The sequence below is a fragment of the Vidua macroura genome, chromosome Z (genome assembly GCF_024509145.1).
Source record: "Vidua macroura isolate BioBank_ID:100142 chromosome Z, ASM2450914v1, whole genome shotgun sequence".
Classification (NCBI taxonomy): domain Eukaryota; kingdom Metazoa; phylum Chordata; class Aves; order Passeriformes; family Viduidae; genus Vidua; species Vidua macroura.
The window spans coordinates 67,967,182-67,991,593 of NC_071611.1; the positions used below are offsets into that span (position 1 = coordinate 67,967,182).

The window sequence follows — 24,412 nt, forward strand, 5'->3', positions numbered from 1 at the left end:
GAAGTTCTCTCCTTATCTTTCTTCAATTCCTCTCTTCTCTCGGTCTCCTTGGTAACAGCCTTGGAGAGAGCTCCTTATCAGCTTCTTGCTTCTCAGCTTCTCCTCGCTCCTTTAGCTGACAGGCCCGCCGTTAGCCCCTTCCGCAGTAATTCATCCATGAGGGGCAGAAAACAAGTAGAACAGAATAGGATTAAAAAGTCTGGTGATTAATTAGACTTGGTTTAAGTCTGACACACCTTGAGATGACACCAAAATTGATCATCCTAGAGTGCAGCCTACAGCCCACTACCCACATTTCTACATTCAGGAAACATAGTTTTTTCCTTTTACACTGTCTTAATGGAAAAGCTGAAAGATTCAAGGGGTATTACTAAATCCTCCAATGAGTCCATGAAGTTTCCTCTCAATGATCTCTTTAGTGCTACTGCAGTCTACTATTCAAGTATACAGTATAGGGACAACTACCACAATAATCTCATTAAAAATGTGTGCTTTGTTAAAATAACCATCACAGAAACTCCAATCAGTCATAGTAAGGCAGATAAGACAGAATCAGTATTGATACTGAAAATCTGTTAGAGAAGCAGAGAAAGGCAGAATCCAAAAACTTCAAAGTGTGCGTATAATATACTCATTTAGTTGGAAAAAACTAATACACATTTATTAGAACAAGTTTTATTTTAAAATCTCATTTTTTCTACTTTGCATAGCTTTACCTCAGCAGTCCACAAATTATTTTTGCTGTATTAAACTAGTGAAACAAGGATATTTAGTCTAGATTTTAAGTTCCAGAAGGAAGTATTATGCAGCTGTTATAAATGGAAAGTTAAGTTAGGTTCCTAATTTATCAGTAAAATACCTAATTGCAGAATGAGATCAGCAAGAAATTCTATTACTTTGGAAGAGCAGGGTGATATGTTAGAGAACTCTACCTTTCCAGACACCGGAGAAGGAGGACTAGCACAGGGGCTGGAATAGCTACTGCTGTCTGCGGGCTTCACTGAGGACTGAGCTGATTTGTCAGCTGAGGATTCTTTGGAGACCAAAATGTCTTTTTCTTCGTACTTCTTTGGCTGGTGGAGTGCAGGAGAAGTAGATTTCACTGAAACCCTAAAAAGGACATACCTTGAGTTTCACAAGCAGTCACTGAATATTTTACATCGACCTGTCAGCTACCGCATGACCACATGTATTACAGCAACTACAAAATCTATTAAACCCTAACTAAAAAACCCATACTGATCATGCATTGCTTTTTAATGCTACTGTTAAACCTCTTCTGCTACTTCTCAAGCATTACAATTCATGGACAATATTCCTGACTGCTCTCTCAAAAAGCAGGCCCAGGTATGAAACACTTCTTTATGGGATTAGAAAGCAGCATACAACAGTATAACACCTTTCAACTGTATTTCCATGGTTTCCACCTCCTATTACTAGCAGAAATTTAAGTGAAGCTTGTATACATCAATTGCAACCTACAGTGAGTGGAAGACCTCAACATCTTACTTTTCAGCATGAGAGGAGGCAGACAATTCAGTTTCTGTTGAGCTTTTTCTGCTGTTGTTTGACTTCCATGTAGATGCCAAAGGAAGCTCTTCACAAGTCACAGGTCTTGGTCTCTGGCCAATTCCTGAAGGCTGCTGCAGACCTGCAGACTGTTCTTCAGCACTCAGAACAGCTGTAATTGCTCTTACAGTTGTTTCATCAACCTGAGACCACACCTTAGAAGGAGCTCGCATATGAAGCAGGAACAAGCTGTGCCACTTCTGCCTGAGTTGCAGCAGCATACCAGCAGCCTGCAATGAATTCCAATTCTGTTAAATACTGATGAAAATTAGATTACACAGGTTAGAGGACCCTGTCTTTTTCATAGCAGGCAGCACCTGGCATTCTAATATAAACAGGGCCCACAATGAAAGGCAAGACTAAGGTCTTGGGGAAGGGGAATAATCCATATTTAAACTAAGATGCTAATTTACTTTCTTTGCCTTGGGTGCAAGGTAATTTTTGAAACATTTCATTTAGCTCTGTACTAAACTTAGCTTTGTACTGTAAACCCACAGACTTTTTTTTTCCTTTTTATCTTCTGAGAAAACCCAATCCTTTCATGCTTTATGCCCTTCCTCTCAAATCAGTCTCTACTCATACACTCTTCAGTCATACTTGAGGGAAAAGAGCTCTAAGTGACATTTTTCTTAAAGAGACACCTGCTCAAATGTGATGACTAAATTCAGAAGACTATAATCTAATTCCCATGTTATCAGAAATGCTTCCATTGAAATAAATTTTTAAAAATCACTCTTTTGGACACGTCTAGGAGAGACAGTGTTATTATTAGAGCTGGTAAAGCTGTATGTTTCATGACCCATAAACTACCTCCTACCATCGCCACAGCTCCTCAATGACATAAAGACTTCTATTTCAAAGGGGTTTTGAAATTTCTCCTTCCAAAATCTGACAGCAACTTTCTTTCAGCAACTCCAGCTTCAAGTGCTCCTTTTTTGATCCGATTTTGGTTATTCTCTCAGAGAAAGAAGAGCACAATATGCCAATGTGACTGTTCTCTCAGCTCTTGTTCAGATTTTGGCTATCCCAGCTCATGTTATGGCCTGATGGAGCACCATGCAGGCAGGACAGGAGGCCAGAAGGAGCAGAAGGGCCCTTACGCAGCCACTGTCACCTGCAGCTTGCTGTCCCTTGCAGCCATTATCTTTTGTCTGGCAGAATCTCTTCAGAATCTGCTGACTTATGGAAAGGGACAAAACTGCCAAGCTCAGACATATAAGACAGCGAACTGCCCAGAAAGTTTGTGAAGCAGATCCAACAGCATCTGGACTGCAGAGGCTTTCCTGCTCCCTTGTGTGAGAGACAGGACACCCACACCAAGAGGGAGGAAGAGGGGTGAGCACTCTCACTGTTGACTTAGGTGACTAATTATTTTCTTTCTTTTTGCTCACAGGTAAAAGAATAGAAAGGTATGGGTGATAGGTGATGAAGCATTGCAGCCCGGATGTTGAATACATGAATTCATGTGACAGACAGCTCTGTGCCAAAGGGGATTGAAGCCCTTCAATTCCTGACGAGCTCGTCAAGTAAATGTTAAATCACAGAGTACATATAGTTTGAGAGACCCAAATGGACCATGACGTTCTTGGAGAAAATTCTGGGCTACTCAAATGTTGCAAAAACCTTTTCACATCTTTTTACAATTCTTCTACATGAAGCAAGCCCAGGAGTAATTTCTTTCTTACTTCAGGGTCCAGTTTGAGATGGAGCCATTCATCCAGCTTCAGCAGTGGCAGATCAGCAGCTGTTTTGTCCTCCATCTCACTGTCACTGCTATCATTAGATACCCCTCCCCCTGAATTAAAGACAAAAGGTGCATTAGCATCTCTGTATTATTTCTACTTACATACAAAAACCCGCATACTACTGTGTTACCAGCAATAATATTTTTCCTTCTAAAATTGACTTTTAAATGTAAACATTTGTAAAACTACCTCTTCTTTTCTGCAAATACACTGAAAAATCTTTGCTCCATATATCAGCAATCAAGTAGCCAGACCTGCTGAAGGTCCTACTATGTAAAAACCTGTACTGATATGATGTGACTCAACTCATGTACCTTCCCCAGTATTCACAGGCTACTATCCAACTTTTGCCTAAAACTGTTTGCAAAACCACATGTGGCTCTATTTCCTAGTAAAACAGCAGATTTAAAGACCTAGTAAGGAAAAATATATATATACCTATGGCTATTAACTAGGATTCCTGATTTTTCTAAAATGCAATTCAATCAGCATGAACACTACTCTAAGGTTCACAGTTTAAAAGCAAGACAGGAAAGCTTCAGAAATAAGTTGGACTTTTAGTTTGATTCAAACTATGACAACTAGCAGCAGTTATTTTTGCTTCCATTCCAGCAGGACTCAATTGAAATGAAGAAAAAAAAAGGAAATTTCTATATATTCTCTATTACTTACACTTAATAGTACAGTTACCTGACATTAAAAATTATCAATAGTACATATCTTGAAAATGTATGTGTCAGCCAGAAGCAACATGACTTTTTTGCCATATTGATTGTTTCTAAATTACTCATGCAGTTTCAATAATCTGGCTCAATGTATCAAATAAAGTGGTCTGTAGAAAAAGAACACACATACTACACTTCTCAGTACCAGTATTATCATTAGACATTGTGGCTGCATTCTTTCCTTATGAACTGTTTCCTGCAGTTTCTGATACCCTGGAACTGTGTCATTTATGGACTTGAATATGTAAGGAATCCCAAAATGGAGAGATTTCTTACAGAACTGACAAACTCTTCCTGAATAACTACAGGAATTATAACAGCGCTGTTTCCAGAATCAGCCAATATATGTATTAAATATTACTGAAAAGTAAGCTTTCCATGTCACACACTGATGGACACCAACGGAAACATTCCAAATCCAGACTCCGGTGTACCTCGAAAGGATGAAGATGCCTGCAAGGCATTACTTGGCAGTCTGGCTGGTCCACAGAAGAGGGACACGGTGACAGGTGTCACAACAGAGCAGCACCTGATGTTTGTTGTCTTGTGAGCTCTCGTCATTTCATCCTATATAAGCCAGTCTGTAGGGAGGGCCTGGATGGCTGCAGCTTGTCCATTTGCTGGGGCAATTTGTGCAAGAGTAGGTAAGACCAGGCTATTATACCCTCTACCTTTAATGAATGTAAATTTGAACGTATTTCTCATTTTATCTACAGACACTGTGGATGCCTCAACCTGGCAGTGTTCACGGCCAGGCTGGGGGGGGCTCTGAGCAACCTGGACTAGTGGAAGGTGTCCCTGCCCGTGGCAGGGGGTTGGAATGAGATAAGCTTTACGGTCCCTTCCAACCCAAACCATTCTATGATTCTGTATTTTGAGAAATAAATACATGTATAATTAGATACATATAAAAATACACATGCAAATAAACAAGCGTGAGAGAATTCAACCAGAAATTATCCTACCATGAAAAAACAAAATATTTTGTTTTAAAAAGAAATGTTAAAAAAAAGTTTCAGAGAAGAACTTGTTTTTAAGAGTAGGGATCATTATATCTTTAAAACAATTTTATAACTGGGGCAGTTTTTTTGCCATTTTGCCTTGTTCCATCTAGAGAAAGGACTAATTGAAACAATGGAAAAATGAAACAACTCCAATTCTATCAGCTGAGTAGAACAGTATTTTCTAAAGCTGTAGTGTTAAATGCCCATAGTGCTTTTAAAGTACTGACAACTAGGAAAAGACATTTCTAAAACATGTGAGAGATTTTAGTGCCGTGTTTTTTGAACTATGAATTCCAAGTGATTTTACCTTTTTATACTGAGACTGACCAAGAACAGAGGTAGGATGAAATTGCACTTTCTTCTCCTTTGGTTCAGTCAACAGCAGGCTTTCTCTGTCTACATGCACCAGATTGGGGTACATCCCGGCCACTAAGGCAGCTTTAATCACAGCCCAGTTCTCAGAGTTAGCATTAACAGCTCTAATATCAGCTCCTCCTCTGGCTCTCACAAAACCTGACAAATGAAAAAGACAAAACAGCGCCACATTAGCTTGTCTTTGGTTCTCAAAAGGAGTTAGAAACTAAAGGTGAAATAAACGACTTAATTGTTTCATTTTTCACCACTGCCAACCTTAACAGCACCAAGAAGAAACCATTACACTGAAATCCTTCCTGATAAGTGGTTTAATACTAACACAGAATATCACTATTTTCTACAATTTAAAGACATTTCCTGTGGGAATAATTCATTAAAACATGAAATGCAGTGACATGTGGAGATGAGGGTGCTTTCAGTTAGATCAGCCACACTTCCTCATCTACACCATACCCTGCATGAATGTGTACATGGAGGTGTATTTCAAATTAAGTAAGGAAAATTACACCAGTGAACATGACTTTTGTTACAATTTCTAAATGCCTGACTTTAAAACAAGGTTAAAATTGTTTCCAACTTCTTTACCTGAGGCTCTAAGCTGGCCAAGCAACTGTGTTCTCATTCCTGCAATGATTTCCATTGTGGCTTGGGATACAAAGTTCTTTTCACAGAAGGCTCTCTCCCAGCCGTCACTGCGGGCCTTCTGCCATGCCTGACAACGTTTTTACATTTGCCTATTAATTTGAAGGGCTTAAACTAAAACTGCATTTTTAAAAAAAGATTACATTTATGTCAATAAAATGCAAAACCCACTCTAAAAGTTAATGTATCAAACCAGATACTTTTTTCTGTTCAAGAATTAGATTCTCTTTATGTGTTCACTAGAGTGATGATTATGTCCAGTTAATAAATAAAGCTCATTACATTAAGGTCATGATTTGAAGTTCAGTGTAGTAGGATATAAAGAGGCACATTGTTAGAACATTTAGAATTTTATAAGGTTTGAAAATATCAACAAAACATACTACAAAAAGGGTTCCCTCACAAATTTATGAGTCCAATACCCAGGAAAGCCACTAGGCAAAAAGAAAGTCTTCTCTGAGGACTTAAGCACAGTCCACCACTCTACATCCAAGTGGCTTGGTACATTTGCATTGCTTGGCTGGTGTGCTGTGATCAGAACTCTCTGAAATGAAATTCTACCTGGAAAGCCCTGAGCAGGGCCATGTGGTCACTGAACGTCCCGGCAGCAAAACGCTTCCTGCACAGCACGGCTGCTCGCTTTTGGGAGGCCAGCCTGGGCAGCACAAAAGGATCTTGGCAGGCAAGAGCACAGGCAATGGTCAGAACGGGATCCAGGCACTTCAGAACTACAGCATACAACACCATTTTACCGAGGTGTGGCTTTACAGGCAATTTAGTGAGGTGATAACCAAGCTCAGTGAGATCTTCCCAAGGGTCCATGGCATCTATGGTCTGTTTATACACAAACGAACAAACAAAGGAGAGGGGGATGAGTACGGTGAACAAAATAAATTTACAGAGAAAGCAGAAAGGATGTGAATACTGGACATTAACTAGACTTGTTTCCAAACACTAAAAAAGCAAGTGAAACTATTAACAGAGACAAGACTTTGAAGCACTCTCTTCCCTTGACATGGAAAACCACATCCCACACACAAAATGAAAACAGGCAATAAACAAAAATTCAAAACATCCTTAAGTAATTAAAAATGGCTTCAGTACAAACTGAAGTCAGTAAGACAGACTGCTACACCACAAATTTGGGATCAAACACAATTACCATCTAAACCTATTCCTTTTCTGACCTTAAGCATATGCACAGCATTTCTCACAGTTACAGCAGGCGGAGGATCGGGAGCTTTCATAAGAAAGTCAACAACTGGACAATTAATTGGAGTCAGAAGTTTTGTGTACAAACAAATCTCCTGCAAGGTAAAAGGCAGAACAAAAAAGATTACCAAGATTTGGAAACAACCCCAAACCCATGATTTGTTGCAATTAATAGTATGGTTTGAGGACATTGTATTTTTTAAAGTTACAGTTTCTAATTGAACATGCACCTGAAGCAGCATTCTTAGAAGTTCTGGAGATTGAAATTCCAACATATTCTGAAATCGGAGCCTGCTGAAGAGACGAAAGCAGACTCCAGACTGACAGCGCCCAGCCCTTGAAAATAAAATATGGGAAGTTGTGAAAATGAGAATTTCTTTCTAAAAACAAAACCAAAAGCCAACAAACAGACACAGAAACTCAGAATGGAAAGTAAGAAGCAGTTCTATGAAGACAGTATTCTCAGTCACACGCAAAGTGAGAGTTTTCCAATCATGAATTATTTTTGAGAGTGTGGCAATTTTTTACGGTAATTTTAACCCAACACTGAGAAATCTGGAGAAAGAAAAACAAGGCTTATCTAATGTAAAGTGCTGTGGGGTTTTTGCTAACTTAAGACCAGTCCAAATCTCAATCATCCTTTGTTGTAAGGAATCAGTTGCAAACTTGATTGCTTCCTCTCACATCACTTGGAGTAAAAGGCAGAATAAAGATTAAATAACTTGCGAGTGAATGAGAGACAGCCAATTCTGTCATTCATATACATCTATATGCATACGTGCAGCTTAATGCCAGTATGATTGATTAAACAGGCATTTGTTGCTACATAAACTTCTGAGCCCTCACCCACAGTGTTGGGAAGAGTATAATCATGGCCTGTTAAGTCATGGATAGCTTGGAGAAAGTGAAACAGGCAGTCCTCTGCCCACAGACAAGATGTGAAAACACCCCACTGGACACTGTGACTGCTGGTGCTACATGGGAGAAAGAGGAAGGAGAACAAATTAATGGGGGGAAAACAACCCAGACCTTTGGGAAATGCCTGAGCATCACTCTTCTACAACCTGGGAAATTATTCCAAGGAAATACATACTGACCCTACACACTGGACTAGGCTAGAAACAGTTACTATGTTGTGTGCTTTATTCGAAACACAGATTGTGGATATCTGCAAAATGGAAACCAGTATGAGGCATTTATTACCTGCCTTTTCTCTGGACAGCACTGGCTTTTGAAATCCACCCCATTTTTAGCACTGTAACACGACTCAGCGTATCGAAAGACTTCTAGAAAAAACAAAGAAGGGAATATAAACTGAAAACTCAATAGGGTACACGAAATAAAAGTCACTAGTTATTTAGATTACCAACAGAAGTTTTCTAAAAAGTATGAAACACTAATAGATATACAGTAGCTTCCGCAACAAAGGTACCTTCTCAGTTTCAAGTGAATTTATGATAGTGTCTCCTTTGTAGTATCTTAATGCTCCACAGTTTGTGAAAGTCACCATTTTCTAGTCAATAGGTAATTGCAAGTCAGTAAAAGCTATGTCAAATCTGTGTTCTGAGATATCACAAAGCAAGTAAAAATACATTATTATACCAAATAAAGTTTTCCTTTTTATCTCACTTGGAAATTACCTACTTATTTTCTTAGACTGATGTAAAATTACAAAAAAAAAGTTTGTTTTATGAGAACTTCAGAAATTTGGTGTGTGTATCGCCTATGAAATCCAATTTCATTTTCAAAGCTGTACACTAGGTCTTAAATTGCCTCATTATGTGTTCTCACTTTTCTTGAACAAGTAATTAGGAATGGGCACTGAACACACCAAAGAAAAATGCTTAAAAACTTCATGGATTATTTTTGGACTTGATACAATACTAGGACAAAAGGAACTCCCAGTGCTCTCTAAGTCTCAGGAAAGTGGTGGTCTAAACTGAGGACTTGTTTTAAAAATCCAACAGAAATACTAAATTGCGAAAGATCCATCAATACATCAACCTAGATTAGCTTTTGCAAGGTTTTTTAGACAGCTAGCTATTTACAGTATTTGTCTTAAAACAAATGGATGTTGAAACTTTTCAGTGAGGACTGTTGCCTGACAGGCAGTAGCTCTCAGCTAGTAAAAGCTTTTTTTCATTTTAATGTAAAGTAAAAAAAAAAGTTCTCCAAAATTTATGCACTGTGTGTTTTAGAATCGCACCAGGAAAATTTAAGGCAATTCTACCTCTTTCACCTTGCCTGAGTCAATGACAAACACCACATCATTGACTGTTATGCTGGTTTCTGCAATATTAGTAGAAAGAATCTGCAAAGAAAAAAAACCAAAACCACCAAAACTAGAGTCACTGTAAAAGCAAAGGCAAAACAGATCATTGTAGCATCAGACAAAGTCCTCTAATACTTGCAATTTTGCAGATGCCAAAAGGTGGAGTTTCAAGCACTTTCTTCTGATCCAAAGTCTGCACATTTGAATGAAGCATGAAAACTTGGTATCTAATGCAAGACAAAAGGAACATTTTAAGGATCCTTAAAAGAAGCAATGAAAAGCCACAGCAACTAAAGGTTTTACCTTTAGTGAGCATTAGCAACAAATCTCTTGTCATCCAAAAGAATGCGGTCCCTGAGGCTCACTATCTCATCATACCCAGGAAGAAATATTAAAATTGCTCCTAAAAAAGGAAGTGGGTTTGCAAAGTTAAACAGAAAATTCAAATACATGTCGACTAGCACTCAGAAGATTTTAACGTTTGGGGATTGCTGAAAGAAGAGCACGATTCATCAGAAGCCGAAGCCACAACAACTGGTTAGGTATTTACCTACCTGCATCACAACTATGACAGATGCTGTGATGTAAGTGCATTATCAGATCCAGATCCACTTCTTCATCATCAAAACTGTGATGATAAGCTGCCAGTAGTTCTCTGTCCTCTGCACTAAGGTCGCTACCACTATTTTGGACCAGGGAACTTTCATCCAGATTTCCAAATGCGAATGAAGTGCTGTAACAGAAAAATACACCAGAGTCAAGGCTGCCCCTTCGGGTTTGCATTGAGCCATCAACTCAAACTTAGATCAAGACCAACACGACTATTGGTCTTGAATTCTAATGCTGAAGTGTAGCAGAAGGGAACCACCATACTATTGCTGTTCACTGATTTCAATGTTAACCCAACAAAGGATGCCACTTCATTTATTAGTGTTAACTTTAGTTTTCTCAACTTCATTGAAACACAACCATAAGCAAATGAAAGTGTAAAGATACTTCTCATTTATCTGTTCAAGGAAAAATATTTAAGAGATATGTATTCTCCAAAAATTTCCCACTAGCAGAAACTGCACTAAGAGAAATTATAATAAATATAATCTTTACAAAACACTACCTCAACTATGATAACTGTAAGTTAATCAAAAAATCATTCTTGAATGGCATAGTGTATACATTACTTCTGTCAATTTTCTTTAACATGCCTATTGCGTATAAAAAATATACAGATAAAAACACATGACAGATTTGTTTGCAAAGTAAGCATGTGAAAAGAAAATGGCACATAGCATAGAATTAGCAAGTTGTGCAAACATAAACAACACAATACTGAGTACAAACTTGTTTGGTTTTGAAATATTCCTATTCTTAAAAAAAAGGTATTGCTATTCAGTCCAGATTTTACAGCATGAAAAGCTAAAACCTGTTCTGATTAAAAGAACACAAACCTCAATCACTATCATATACAACTCCTTCTGCAAAACAGTTACAGCTTACCTGTAGGATTCCAACAGATCAACAACCTCTGTCTGCCCAAAGTGCCTAGCGCAGTCCACAGCCATCCTGAAAGAGTTGCACAAGTAGTTTTATTAGATTTTTCACTTCAAAAGATGAATATGAAGAGCACATCAGGTGAGGCAATTGACACCAGACTTTTGTACCCATTTCTCTCAGTTATCTCTCAGTTATTGCTGGATCTTCAACCTCCCATTTGAAATATGTGTTAACAGCTATCTGACTTTTAGGTAACTACAGTTCTTTACCACAAAAGAATGTCCTTGTACACAGGAGCACCGGCAACCATGCACAAGGAAATGAGGAAGGAGGTGCCATTCCTTTAAAAAGCCCACAACAACGTGCAGAGATCAGATCTGCCTGTTTGCAGTACCCTTGAAGTCATCTCCAAAAGTCACACCCCAGGCTTAACATTTGGCTATTTCAGGTCTTTCAGAAGCTGTCCTCCTCACAATGCAGTTCACTGTTTTACACCTTTAAACTGCATTTCTTCCCAAGTTTTTCAAATGTTAGTACCAAATATCAGACCCCTGGAATCCTAATTCTTATCTTTCCATACTACAGTTATTTACTGTACTTCCCTGCTTAGATGAAGACATACTCCATGACCACAAAACTTGAGTTTCTACAGATTCACAAATATTTTTACATGCTACAACATATTTAGAAACGTAACAGAAAGATCTTCTGATATAGGTAACTCCATGAAAATAAAAACTGCCATACATTTTGGTCCAATTCAGTAGACTACAGTTGTTCTGCTAACCAGTGTCTTAAATAAGACCTACTGAAACAAAGTTTATAGCTCATAATCAAGACCATGTAATTAAGAATTCAATTTAGAATTTACAGAAAACAATGTGATTAACAGGAGTTAGAAACTGTTTAGGCTGTCAAAATCTACAGTTCTTACAGCAGTGTGATAAGTTAGCAAATTAATTTAGATGTTAAAGAATTTTCTTTCTTTCTCCTGTATTGACAAATAAATCTATCTTTTGGTTTCTCTGTTTTTACCAGCCATTAGATGATTTGCAGTGGATACTTGCTCCCATGCTGATCAACTGTTCTACTTGACTCAAAAAGCCTCTCCCTGAAGAAATCATCAGAGCAGTCGCACCAGTTTCACTGTGCCTATAATCAACTGAGAAGTAAAACAAAAAAATCCAGCAAACCCCATAGAAATCTTATTTCTTCATCTAAATATAGTACAAATATTGCTTTCAAATTCCAGCCCAAAGAGAATTTGTTTCCTCACTTTATCTCTGCAGTCAGTTCATGTCAATTCCACACTTTTAGAAACACACTTCTGTCAATACTTGAAAACAACATCATCAACTAACTAAACAACTCATTAATTCTGCTAGCCCTATCCATTTTTTCAGTAGGCGTCAGAATGTAAAGGTAACAACATTTGAAACTGGAGATAAAAGTAGCCATAAAAATCAAAGTAAATTTGAGGTTGATTTTTTCTTATGTAATAGCACATGAAACTTACCACTGACATTTTCAGTTAAAATAAGATTTAACACCTGAGCAAACGAATCAGTATCTTTATGCAACCAGATGTCAGAAAGACAGGAATCCATTTCTTTTACTATCCACGGTTCAAGGCAATTCACATCTTTTTCAGTCTGAAGATAAAAAACAATACTGAAAGATTAATCTCTTCCAAGAGTTGTCTTCATTCTCATACATTAGCCACAAAGAATTTGAATGGTTATTTTTCCCAGCAGCAACCAGAAATCCAGCACTCAGGTATCAATGCATTGATTTTGTCAGATGCAAGTACTAACACAATGGCAGTCGAGCCATTTGATCTGAGGAAAAGCTGTGTACAACCACCCTAACTGAAGAGCACACTTCAGCTACAGCAGTTCATCCCAATCAAGTAATCTTTAAAACTGGTTAATATCCCGAAAGACTCTACAGAACTACCTTTAGAAAACAGATTTTAAATGGCTAGTAATACAACACAAATGTAAATGTCTCTTCCAACTAAAGAAAAAACTTACCAGTTGATTAAATACTGTGTCACCACCATCATCCAACCATTTGTACTCCTCATTTGCCCTTGGAACTGATTTTTTGTCTCCGAGATGTCCTTTTGTTACTGTTGCCTTGAGCTGAACACCACTCAGCAAGAGTGTACTTCTGTTTCTCTTCTAGAATGCAAAATATTCCCCAAGAAAGTTTTAGAGTCATCTTTATTATCCATTGTTTTCGACTAAAAAAAAATAGTTCCAGCAGGTCCAAGTTTTACCTATTCAACCTCTTTTATGTAATCTAGAATGCTACTACCAGTCCAACATAAATGACATGTTTAAGGGTACCCAAAGTGCACACTGCAAACAAGGGCTATAAGAACGAGGTAAAACCCACCACTTTGGTGTTGAACCCCCCCAAGCCTCCATTATTCCAAACTACTGCATTCAAAGGGTCTTCCTTAAGTAATCACCTTCCACACAATCTCAGCCCAGATCTTTTTCCAGAAATGGAATGCTGAAGACACGTGATACAGTCCCTGCACGTAACAACTTATTTTTCTACACAAGTGGAAGAAACATTCAAAAACACCAGTCTCTTAACTGAACTTTTCTGTCCCCAGTGATTAGAGATGAGACTGTGATAAATATCCAGTTAGGACTGTATGTTATAGCTTTGGGGTTTGCATTTTTTTAAAAAAATTATTAAAATAATCACTGGGATAATTACTTTCAGGTGCCAGGAAAACTTCTGAAGCAGTATCTACTTAATCAACTGAAAACCAATGATGTTTATAGCTGCAGAGTGTTAACACAAAAAATACATCCATGCCTGAAGAAAGCAGTGAAAAATGTTACTGAAGGGAACAACTTGTCCATTTAGTGCAAGATGTACAAAATCCTGCCTGCTTTAATAGCTGCAGTTTAATTTGCACCCAAAGGTACAGAGCATCCTATGCTTCTTTAGTATTCATGTGGGCACAGCCCCCAGTTCGCTATAACTCTACAGCGTAATAATTAGAAAACAGATGACATTTATCAACTGAAAGAAAAAAGAATGCAACCACCAAATCAAAGTGATTTTTTTTCTTAAATTGCATAAACTATTTCAGTAATGTAAATACTGAGAGCTTAAAGACACTTGCTGTCATCTAATCACATCTCATTTAATCTCCTGACTTTGGAATTTTAACAGAAAAAAATCCTGTTATTTGTTTGTTCAATCAATCAATGATTCTCATTGCCAACCCTTACAATTAACAAGTCCACCGACCTTGCTGCTTCTCTCCTTTGTACTTCACCATCTCTTTGTTTGTATACCCAGTGCTCCATAAAATGTCCTCCAGAAACAACTCCTTAACTTCAAAAGGTCTTCCTTGGACTAAAAGTATAGAAAATCCACAGAAGATTATATATTCACTAGCTTCACTTACAGCATTCATTTCTTTAAAAAACTATCTTCACTGGAGTTTATTTTTCTCAAAACTATAAAAAACAAAACATTTCCAAAGTAAAATGCCACCTTGTTTCTCCCAACCGCTTCAATTTTATCAAGTGTTATAGCAAGAGATGTTCATAAGACTGACAGTTATTAATTTTTTTTTTAATGAGAAGAAGAGAACAGCCATTTTTGTTTAGGGTTACAAACAAGAACTCGCCATGTAAGTCTGCCAACTGGATTTAAAATTTCATTAATTAATAAGCAATTAATACAGCTTTTTGTAAGGTTCCACACGGAGACAGTACATCTTTGTACTGAACTACTTTCTTTTCATCAGAAGTATGTGAGAAGGGAGCCTTATCTCCATGTCCTCAACCAATTCAGCAAAGCTGAGCTTTCTTTACTGAATACTTCTTGACAGATGAGACATCCCAGTGGCCTTTACCTTCTAATAATTTATCCTGATTTCTTTTTAACGTGACTGTTTTCTAGAGCTTATCTGCGAACATTAAAGGATGCTTTCTGCATGAAGAATTAAAATCTTTGCATTTTGATTTCTTGTCCCTTAAGCTGACTCAGGATCACTCCAGATTTGGCTTCAGAAAGAACAATTTACAATTCACATAGAAGCTGTCACCGAGGAAGCCTTCCAACACTGAGCACAAACTCTGTGTACTACAGCAATCCACACCTACAAAATGTTGGTTTCTGTGGTCAGGATTTCGTCAGCCATAATGCTGAAGGAGAATCAAACCTTTTACATTACATTAACAGACAAAGACGCTTCTTTTAGTTATTAAATTCTCAAAAAAAGAAAAAAAAAAACAACAAAACAAAACAAAAAAAAAAAAAAAAAAAAAAAAAAAACAAACAAGGGGGAAAGCCATCTTTTCAATTGTTATTGGCCTGTTACATAACCAGCAAAAGCACTGTGGTAAACTGGAGAGATTGCCATCAGAATTTCCAACACAAATTGACCTATCTGAAAGAACAGGAAGCTGCAAAAAGAGCAAACTGGAAAGCCACACAACAATCACAACTGAGGCTCTCACTTGCAAAAAAAATTCAGAGAACATGAAAGCATCTGTCATTTCCAGATTCCTGTCTCCAACAAGTTGCAAACCTTATTTTATTAGGCAGAAATTCAAAACTAGGAACTAAACACTTCCATCTGTAAAAAAAAAAAAAAATAGGAAAAAGAGGTTTCCTCTCACAAACATTTGTTAAACCAGTAAGCAATCCCACTTCCTAAAACTGTTGAGATTTTTTTTAAAAAAGGCTGACATGCAGAGAGTCTACCTGATTGTCAAATAAAGCATTTATCTTAAAAGCTACTTTTCAAAACACATTAAACTTGGACATTATTGTTGAAAAAGTAAGAGGATTGCAAGGTGCCAGAGCAGGTCGCCCATGCAGAAAACCTTCAAGCCAGGAGCGTGGGGAAAAAAACGCAAACCCACAAAAACCCCCCATCTCCCACGCATTTATATTTTGCCTCTACTAAAGATCAGTCACATGAAATTAAAACAGCAATAATGGTAACTTTTCTTTGCATTTGAATGTGATCTAACTGCAGGTAACTGAGTCTGAACACAAACTAAGAGAAACTGGATGCCTTTTCTGAATATTCACCTAGATGAAGGGCTACTAATTTTCTTTAAATCAAAGAATCATGTCATTCTTTTTTCATGTGAAACCCAATCTGCCTGAGCCTGTATTTCTGAACTGAACAGATACAGTTAGCTGTGTTTCATCCAGTAACCAGTAACAACCTTCACCAAGCCTGAAGAGTGAGATTCTACTGGAATGTATTAATATGTATCACACTCGTGTAGCTCCTAAGTCCTGTATCAGCATGAAGACAACACTTCAATAACCTCTTCCTACTTCTTCAATTAACAGTGGAGGGGGGCAGGATGTACCTGCATGTACAGAACTCCCAGTGACTAAAACACTTCACTCTGAACGAGGTGCAAATAGTCAAGAAACAAGAAACCTGAATACACAAAGAACAAGGATTCCTGGAACTCTCAGTGTATCATCATGTGCCTTTACTCAGAATAGTTTGCTACAGTTTAGTAAGATCTGTGAGTCTCAGAGCAGGTATACTCAGATTTAAGAGTTAAGATCAAGACTTCCTATGTATTACTGGGCAGCTTCCAAAATACCTAATAAAGAGATTTGTATCTAGAGCAGCACCAGAAAGAATTAGTTTTAAATTATGCTGGTTTTGCAGCACATCTCTCAGTTTTATTAGCAAGAAGTCGCTGAACCTATCCCTCTCAGGTACTTCATCCTGTAACAAAAGGAAAAAAAAAAAGAGATAAAAAACCATCACAGATTCAGGGTCACAATTTCTGACAAAAACAAACTTTTCTAAAAAAATAAAATACATGATTTGGTGGCACATTACAGAGGCCTTAAAAAGTGTAAGTCTAGTTTAAGTAATAGGGTATTTAAAAAAAACTATCCATAAGCAAAAAAAAACCACTTCCAAAAGTTTTTATCAGCGCTGAGTGCATTGCAATGCTGAAGCTGTATGCACCTTAACTTTAGAGGCCAAAGTGAATATTTGAGACCTCTCTGATTTTGGATTTGAAGCCAAATTTCAAGAAAATGTCACAAACCACAAATTCTACAAATCTTATTTTAATAAATTCTCACTTCACCACTGATAAACATTTAAAGAAATGTATGACACTACATAATCAGAAAAACAGACAGATTGCTTAGACAAGTCATACACAAAGCCTATAAATTAAGGCACATAACTGATTCACCATCTTCGTCATTCTTCTGTTTTGATTTGTATTAGGAATGAAGGAAACAAGGACTCAAAATACAAGGTTTGTAGGCTGACATCAAGAATGTATAGATCATTCTCATGCCTTTTTAACTTTGATAAACAGGCAGGCACCTAAATATCTTTTAATCTTCAGGACTTCAATCTTGCCATAAACATTCTAGTTCCCCTTCCTTATTAAATTCCACAATAGGAATATTAGCATACTCATAAATGAACACATCTGAATAATTTGTTAGCCATTATCTAGAAAACTCTGGGCAAACAAATGGACTGAAAACCTGGTATTGCTAAAACAAATGATAACAGAAATTCTGAGACAATCACATTGAACCACATCCATGTAAGCCTCCCTAAGGATTCGCTGCTGACAGGGGAAGTTCAGAAAAATTTACACTTCTGTCTTTCTCCACTCCTCCTGATTCCACAATTAATCATTGGCATGAAAATAAAATAAGATATTTTTACAGGAAAAAACACAAACACACAGAAAAACACCAAACTCCACAAAACATGCATGCTACTGTAAGGACTCAGAAAGTCTCTAAAGTTGATTCATCTTCTACCAAACAAAAACACCTAAAGTGCTCAGCAAATCTAAGTAAAACAAATGAGGACCTCATTTTCCAAGGCAATACATATTGCTCCACCCCACGTGAAAGACCACAGGATGCTCACCACAGTAACACGGGTCACGGTGGAGAGGTTGCTGTCTCCTGCCATCAGCGTGCCAAGGAGCATGTCATTAGTGCAGAATGTTACCAGTGTCTTTGGAGAAACCCTATGGAACACATCACAGAGACAGCTCAGGGGGTTTGCACCATTTAAAGGCAGGATCAAAAATTTCCAGGTATCAAAAATTAAAGCAGCTGCTGACCACAAGAGGAATTACAGTTCTCTCCCCAAAAGACTCCTGCACACCACTGGTTTTTAACCTATGCCTTTTCCCAGACATTTCCTAACAATTTGTAGTGCTTGCGCCCCAAAACTTTGGACAACGGATTAATTAAAAAAATAAGATTCAAATTTTAATAAATAAGGAAGTAAAAGAGAAGCGTGAAGAAATTCTGCATGCTCTCACTGCTCTGCTTGAACTGCTGCCTCTGTTGTGCAGGTTTTCCTCCCCCGTTCCCCACTGTCCCAGAGGCACTACCACCATCACAGATGGGCTCAGCCTCGGCCACAGGCAGGTCTGTCTTGGCTGGCACCGGCTCTGTCACACACGGGAGAGGCTTCTGGCACCGCCTCACAGAAGCCTCCCCATAGCTCCCAAAGCCTTGCTTTGAGGACACAATACATTACAGCTGACCAAATCACAAAGTCATCTGCTTCATCCTCTGCTCCTTCAGAAGATCAAAATACTGAAATGTTACAATTCTATACCTGGGGCAGAGCGAGCTGTCCCAGTAAAAACAGCAATTGTCACTACTCCCTCTGGTACTGCCATCCTAAAGGAGCTGAAAAGTTCCTTTGTACTGTACTCTACAGCTCTTCTCTGGAAGACAGTTAAGAAAACCATAAAAATTATACTTCTGCGTTATTATAAACACCTCTAAACATCTCCACTCCAGATTTTTTTTTTTTTTTTGTCCACAGCTCAAAATATTGTTATCTCTCCCTTTTAGTGTTTCTCTGGAGCAATTGTATTGACTCTTCTCAAGCTGGATTTTCTGCACTGCTTCCAGTAATTCTTCCATTTTCACCTGACTTTGCTCTTCTTCTGCCAGCATAGTACCTCCATATATTAATCATCCAGCTTATTTGTGATACATCTTCACTAGCTCTTCTAATCTCTTAATATCCTTGTGAGCTTTCGTACACACATTTGAATTCTTACTGCGGCTTTGTTGTTCAAGCGCATTCATTTTCATCAGCTGTGTGTTATCTTTGTTCACTCAAGCAACACAACCTTTTGCCATCTTCTGGTCACTCATATCCCAACTGCTGGCCCTTCCCTGAAATGTCATTTGGCTACACGGTGCAAAGATGTAAAAAAACCACACAATCCATTCATGCTCTGCTTTACAGACAAATTCATCAAGTGATACTGAAATCTCTACTTTTACTTCACTTCATGTTTTAAACACAGAAGCTGAAGAAGAGTAAATTTAGCCCAAACTAGACTGATAAATAATGCTCAGCTTCATCAGTCGCTTTCCAATTTTGTTGTTTTCCCTTTTAGGACTCACATCAACTCACACTACATAACATTTGTTACAGCATGCTGGTCTTCACACCTACCTTCAAAGCTTGCAGAACTTTTGGATTCACACTTGTTAAAAGTAGAGAGGGGGGAAAAAAAAGAAGAAAGTGTAGACTTGATCTGAAAATCAGACAAGGATTTCCATGCATACACTCCGCAGAAGAAGTCAACAGAAAATACCTGAGATTCAGTTCTACAAGACAACCTACTACATGAAACTGCAAAACACAGCAAGAAAGCCATCCTTTTCCCTCTTACGTATTGCTTACCCGCAGTAACATATCCCACCTGGGAGGCTGCAACCCAAACACACTGCAGTTTACATGTACACAAGATTCACAAGACCAACACAAGATCAACTGGCACTCAGAAATACCATTAGTACCTGCTTTCTAACTGGATCTGGTAACCAATTGTCTGGCCAGTCTTCTCTCTTCTTTCTGCTGCCACTCTTTCAGCCACAGCAACAGCTGCTAAACGTCTGGGCTGAGTACAGAACACACAACAGGGAGTTCCATTCTTGTAGCAGTCATCAAGGATAAATTGAGGTATCTGTAAAGAAGCGGTTCAAATTTACTTTTTGAGAAAGTCACAGCTTTGTTAGCACAGGGAAACAATTTAACTGCATCTCAGTATTACACATTGCAAAAGACTTTTCATTAGGATTATCACGGCAAGCATACCCGAAGCAGTGGAAAATAAATTTCTAAGTATAACCTCTTTAGGTTTTTTTTAAAGAAAGAATTTGCAGTGTCTCCCTCCTGCTTCACAGAAATCTAAAAAAAAGTCCTGTAGATAATCTCTCATTTTAACAAAAAAATACTCTGGGTACTAAGAATAGAACTACCTTAGAAGAAAAAGGGCTATACAAACATCACAGCTACTTTCCCTTCAATATTTTGTATTATTTTAAGGAAAAAATTGTATCTACCAGAAAATTGTGAGGAATCATTTATGCTTTTAGTACCTATCTACTGGCTTAGTGTTTCAAAAGGAAGTGAATTGGAACAAGATTTTCAATCATACAGGAAAAGCAAAGCCTTAAAATAGCATAAAAAATATCCCACATCACAAGTATTACACAATTGTCATAAATACTATTATAGTTTTTATTTAATTGAAGAAACATACTTGCGTAGTTTTTCCTGATCCAGTCTCTCCTATGATCAAAACAATTTTATTGTCCTTTATTATTTGGACAATTTCTTCCTGTTTTTCAAGAATTGGTAGTGACTGCCTGAAGGAATCAAACTCTGATTCCCCTCTTTTCACTGGGACCTGGGGGATACCATCATTAAGTCGAAAAGTTATCTTGTTTACTTCTTTGTTTTCTGTGAAGACAAGGTAAAAGTTTATTTATGCAGATACAGAGGAACGTCACAAAAACACTGCTCAAAAACTGTACTGAAAAATTAACATTGCTGACTTTTAATACATCCCTGTGGGTAATGTGACAAACCCATCACACATTTAGAAGTCATATTTATAGCAACATGTCCTCCTGCAGTGCTTGAAATAAATATTTTTCAAAACAGTTATTACTTTCATAGGTATTTTGAACAAAACCAGACTCTTCCAGAGCATTGCTCCAAGTCAAAAAAGCCTACAAAGAGCAAAAGGAGAAACAGAAACTAAACCAGAGAACACAGCCCGGTGTATTTTTGTGGCCTTTGTATCTGTGCCCACATTTCATACCTGCAGTTCTCCCTAGAAATACACACTTACAGAGGTAAACCTTGAAGCTATTCCACGCCTTTGCCTGAAATCATACTAATGCAAGCATGCTGTATCAAGAGTCCTGGCCCCCACACAGCAGTGTGATGTGTTACAAAGCAGTGCATAAGTAGCCAAAAAACGGCCACATCTTCTGAGGCAGCTACTTCACATCCATCATTGCAAGTGCTACTCTCTAATTCCTTGAGAATTATTTTCCAAATGAAGAAAGAAAAAATGAATGAAAAGCTTTCTGTAAACTCGGTTATACATATTTAATGTCATTAACAGATTCATATACTAAATTTCAAGCTCTGTTGTACCAAGACAAACACAGACTAAGAGATCGGGAGAACTAAAAATACATTCTTGAGATGCAGAGAAAGGCAAATATTAGACTGCTCATTAACTTATCCCTTACATTCCTAAGACATTGCATTTCAGTACTTTCATTATAGCTTCCCTCTGTTCATTAAACAATCCTATTAAACAACTGAAACAATTGGAAAGAACAGCAAAGGAAGCACTTCAAGAACAGACACCATGTATCAGAACCATGCCATTAAACAAGGCATATTGGTACAAGTGTTTTCTGTTCACTACACCCATCTCTGCACACAGAAACACACTGTAACTCTTCCACTTGTAGCTGCTAAAGCAATAATCTAGATTAAAACCTTGCTTTTTTAAAAAAACCCCAACATTTTATCACAAGTTTGTCTTTCAGTGAACTCTTCCATATTCAAGAAATCAAGAAGTCTGGACAGTAGTCTCTTAAGGAACAAATCTATTTTGTAGAGATGAAGAAATAAAAATTAAAATTCTTCATTTATCAAGGACATTAATTTCTACAAGCAGAACAGACAACTTCATTTTCTCATATGGGTGTTCTTACAGCAGCAGGGGAACACTGACTCTTCAATCCCACCTCATAGAACTTTTATGAAGCCACATTTCAAAATGTGCTTCCAAAAAGATTTGGCTGGAACTGGCTCAAAGATTCTAAATTAACACAACACAAGGTGGACATCACCATGTGCATGATATGACTTCCCAAGTTCCTCACAGCACCAGTTCTAAAAGACCTTAAAAGTAAGGAAAATTAATGCGTTTGCAAGAAGGTGTCTGTTAGGACACGAGAGGGGACAGAACAGAAAGAGGTTTCTTTTGTCTTTGGGCTGCAGGTGGTTTTTCCAAGTGGTGGCGATGGACAAGTCCAAAGCAGAACACACGCCCAACGTACCAGATTCAACAGCACAGGCATTTCCTCGCTCTGTCCTTGGCAGGAGTTCCGTGCCTTCCTTATTTGTGACGGGAAAGCGCTGAATCTGACCCCGAACAGAGTGTTTCGTACGGAGAGCCAAGCCACAAGTCATGACTGCGTGTGCCTCTGATACATCCTTCTTCCTTACAGTCAGATATACAGCAATGAACACAGATGCTCATTTCTGTAGCTACTTTTACACTTTTTTTCTTTAATACTATTCCTGGCATCACAGTTGAGTATGTTGAAAACATCAATCAGGTTATCATTAGTCTTGAAATTCTATTTGTCTGCACCAAAAAACTGAAAATTGTACCCTGACTCACCCTTTGCTTTTAGATACCAGTCCAAGAGACTAACAGCCGGTGAACAAATGCTATTTCAGTACTAGTGAAACTAGAAGGAAATTCCATCTCTAGAATGATAAATAATAATGAGAAAACAGTAACAATGCAACAGGAGGTAATCTTGACATCTCAGTGTTACAGAACCACAGAATTGCTAGGACTGGAAGGGAGCCCAGCCAGTGCAACCCCCTGCAGGGTCACCTGGAGCAGGTGACAGAGGAACACATCTAGGGTTTGGGATGTCTCCAGAGGGGGAAACTCAGCGCTTTCCCTGGGCAGCAGTTTCAGTGCTCTGCCACTCTCAAAGGAAAGAAGTTCTCCCTCATGTTCAGGTGGAACTTCTTGTGTTTTAACTTATGGCCATTGCTCCTTGTCCTGTCACCAAAAAGTCTGCACCGCCTTCCTGGGACTCATCTTGAAGATCTTCATATGCATTAGTGAGATCCCCTCTCAGTCTCCTCTAGGCTTAACAGGACTAACTCCCACATCTCTCCTGATAAGAGATGCTCCAGACCTCTCATCTCATCTCAGTGCTGGGGAGCCCAGAGCTGGACACAGCACCCCAGCCGTTCCTCACTAGGGCCGGGCAGAGGGGCAAGATCCCCTTCCTGACCCGCTGCCAGCGCCCTCCCAACACCCTCAGGCTGCCCCCGGGCCGGGCTGTGCCGCGCACCCGCCTCGTCCCCGCTCCGGAACCGCTCCAGGGCGAGCTGCACCGCCATTTCCACCACCTCGTCCACACCGACCTCCCTGAGGGCCTCGGCCCGGGCGCGCCCCGCACCGCCGGCAGCCCAGTCCCCCGCAGCCCCGCCGGGCTGCCGCCGCGGAACCCGCCTGTGTCGCGACATGGCCCCGACACGGCCCCACACAGCCCCGACACGGCCCCACACGGCCCCGACACGGCCCCACACGGCCCCACACGGATCGGGGGCCGCAGCTGCTCGGCCCGAGGGGCGGCGCTGGCGGCAGGCGGGGCCTGCGTGGAGTCACCCACAGCCCCGTCGGCCCGAAGGGAAGGAAATTGGCTCTTTTCCCGACGGTAGGGCCAAGCCTGCCTAGTACCGAGGTCTGTGTATGGTTGTGGCCAAAACGCGGCACTGGTGCCCTGTCCGGTCATAAATTACGTGCTTTAATTCATGGTATTAAACCTAGCTGTGGCGAGGGTCATCTCGGCCCTCGGCCTTCTCACTCTGTAAAGTGTTACTTGCCCTTGATTTTGGATCGTCTTTTCCTGCTGTCCTTTGACTCCACGCTGAGGACACGAGGTAGAAACTAAACCCAATCCTCTTGGGCTTGACACAGGGCTCGGGATTGAAGGCTGCTGCTTTGGAAACATCATCGGTCAGAAGGAGAGTACTTGGAAGAAGAACAAACTACTCCTCAGTTTGAACAAACATCCTCAGTTGTGAACTGAAGTGGGCAATTAAATAAATAGAAGATAAACACTCACTGATGTAGCTGGCTGAAAAATAGCTCTTAAGCGACCTCTACCAAAGCTTTTACAAGGCTCACTTCAGCATAATTCTGCACTGAGAGATTACACTGCAGTGGAACAATTGATCTGTTCTAAGGTTCCTTGTTATAGATGCACATTATATGATTG

General features: G+C 39.0%; 1 pseudogene; it reads right to left on the reverse strand.

Annotated features, from left to right (window-relative positions):
• Positions 1 to 527: 527 nt before the first annotated feature.
• Positions 528 to 23,657, reverse strand: LOC128822326 (3'-5' RNA helicase YTHDC2-like; annotated as a pseudogene).
• Positions 23,658 to 24,412: the final 755 nt, after the last annotated feature.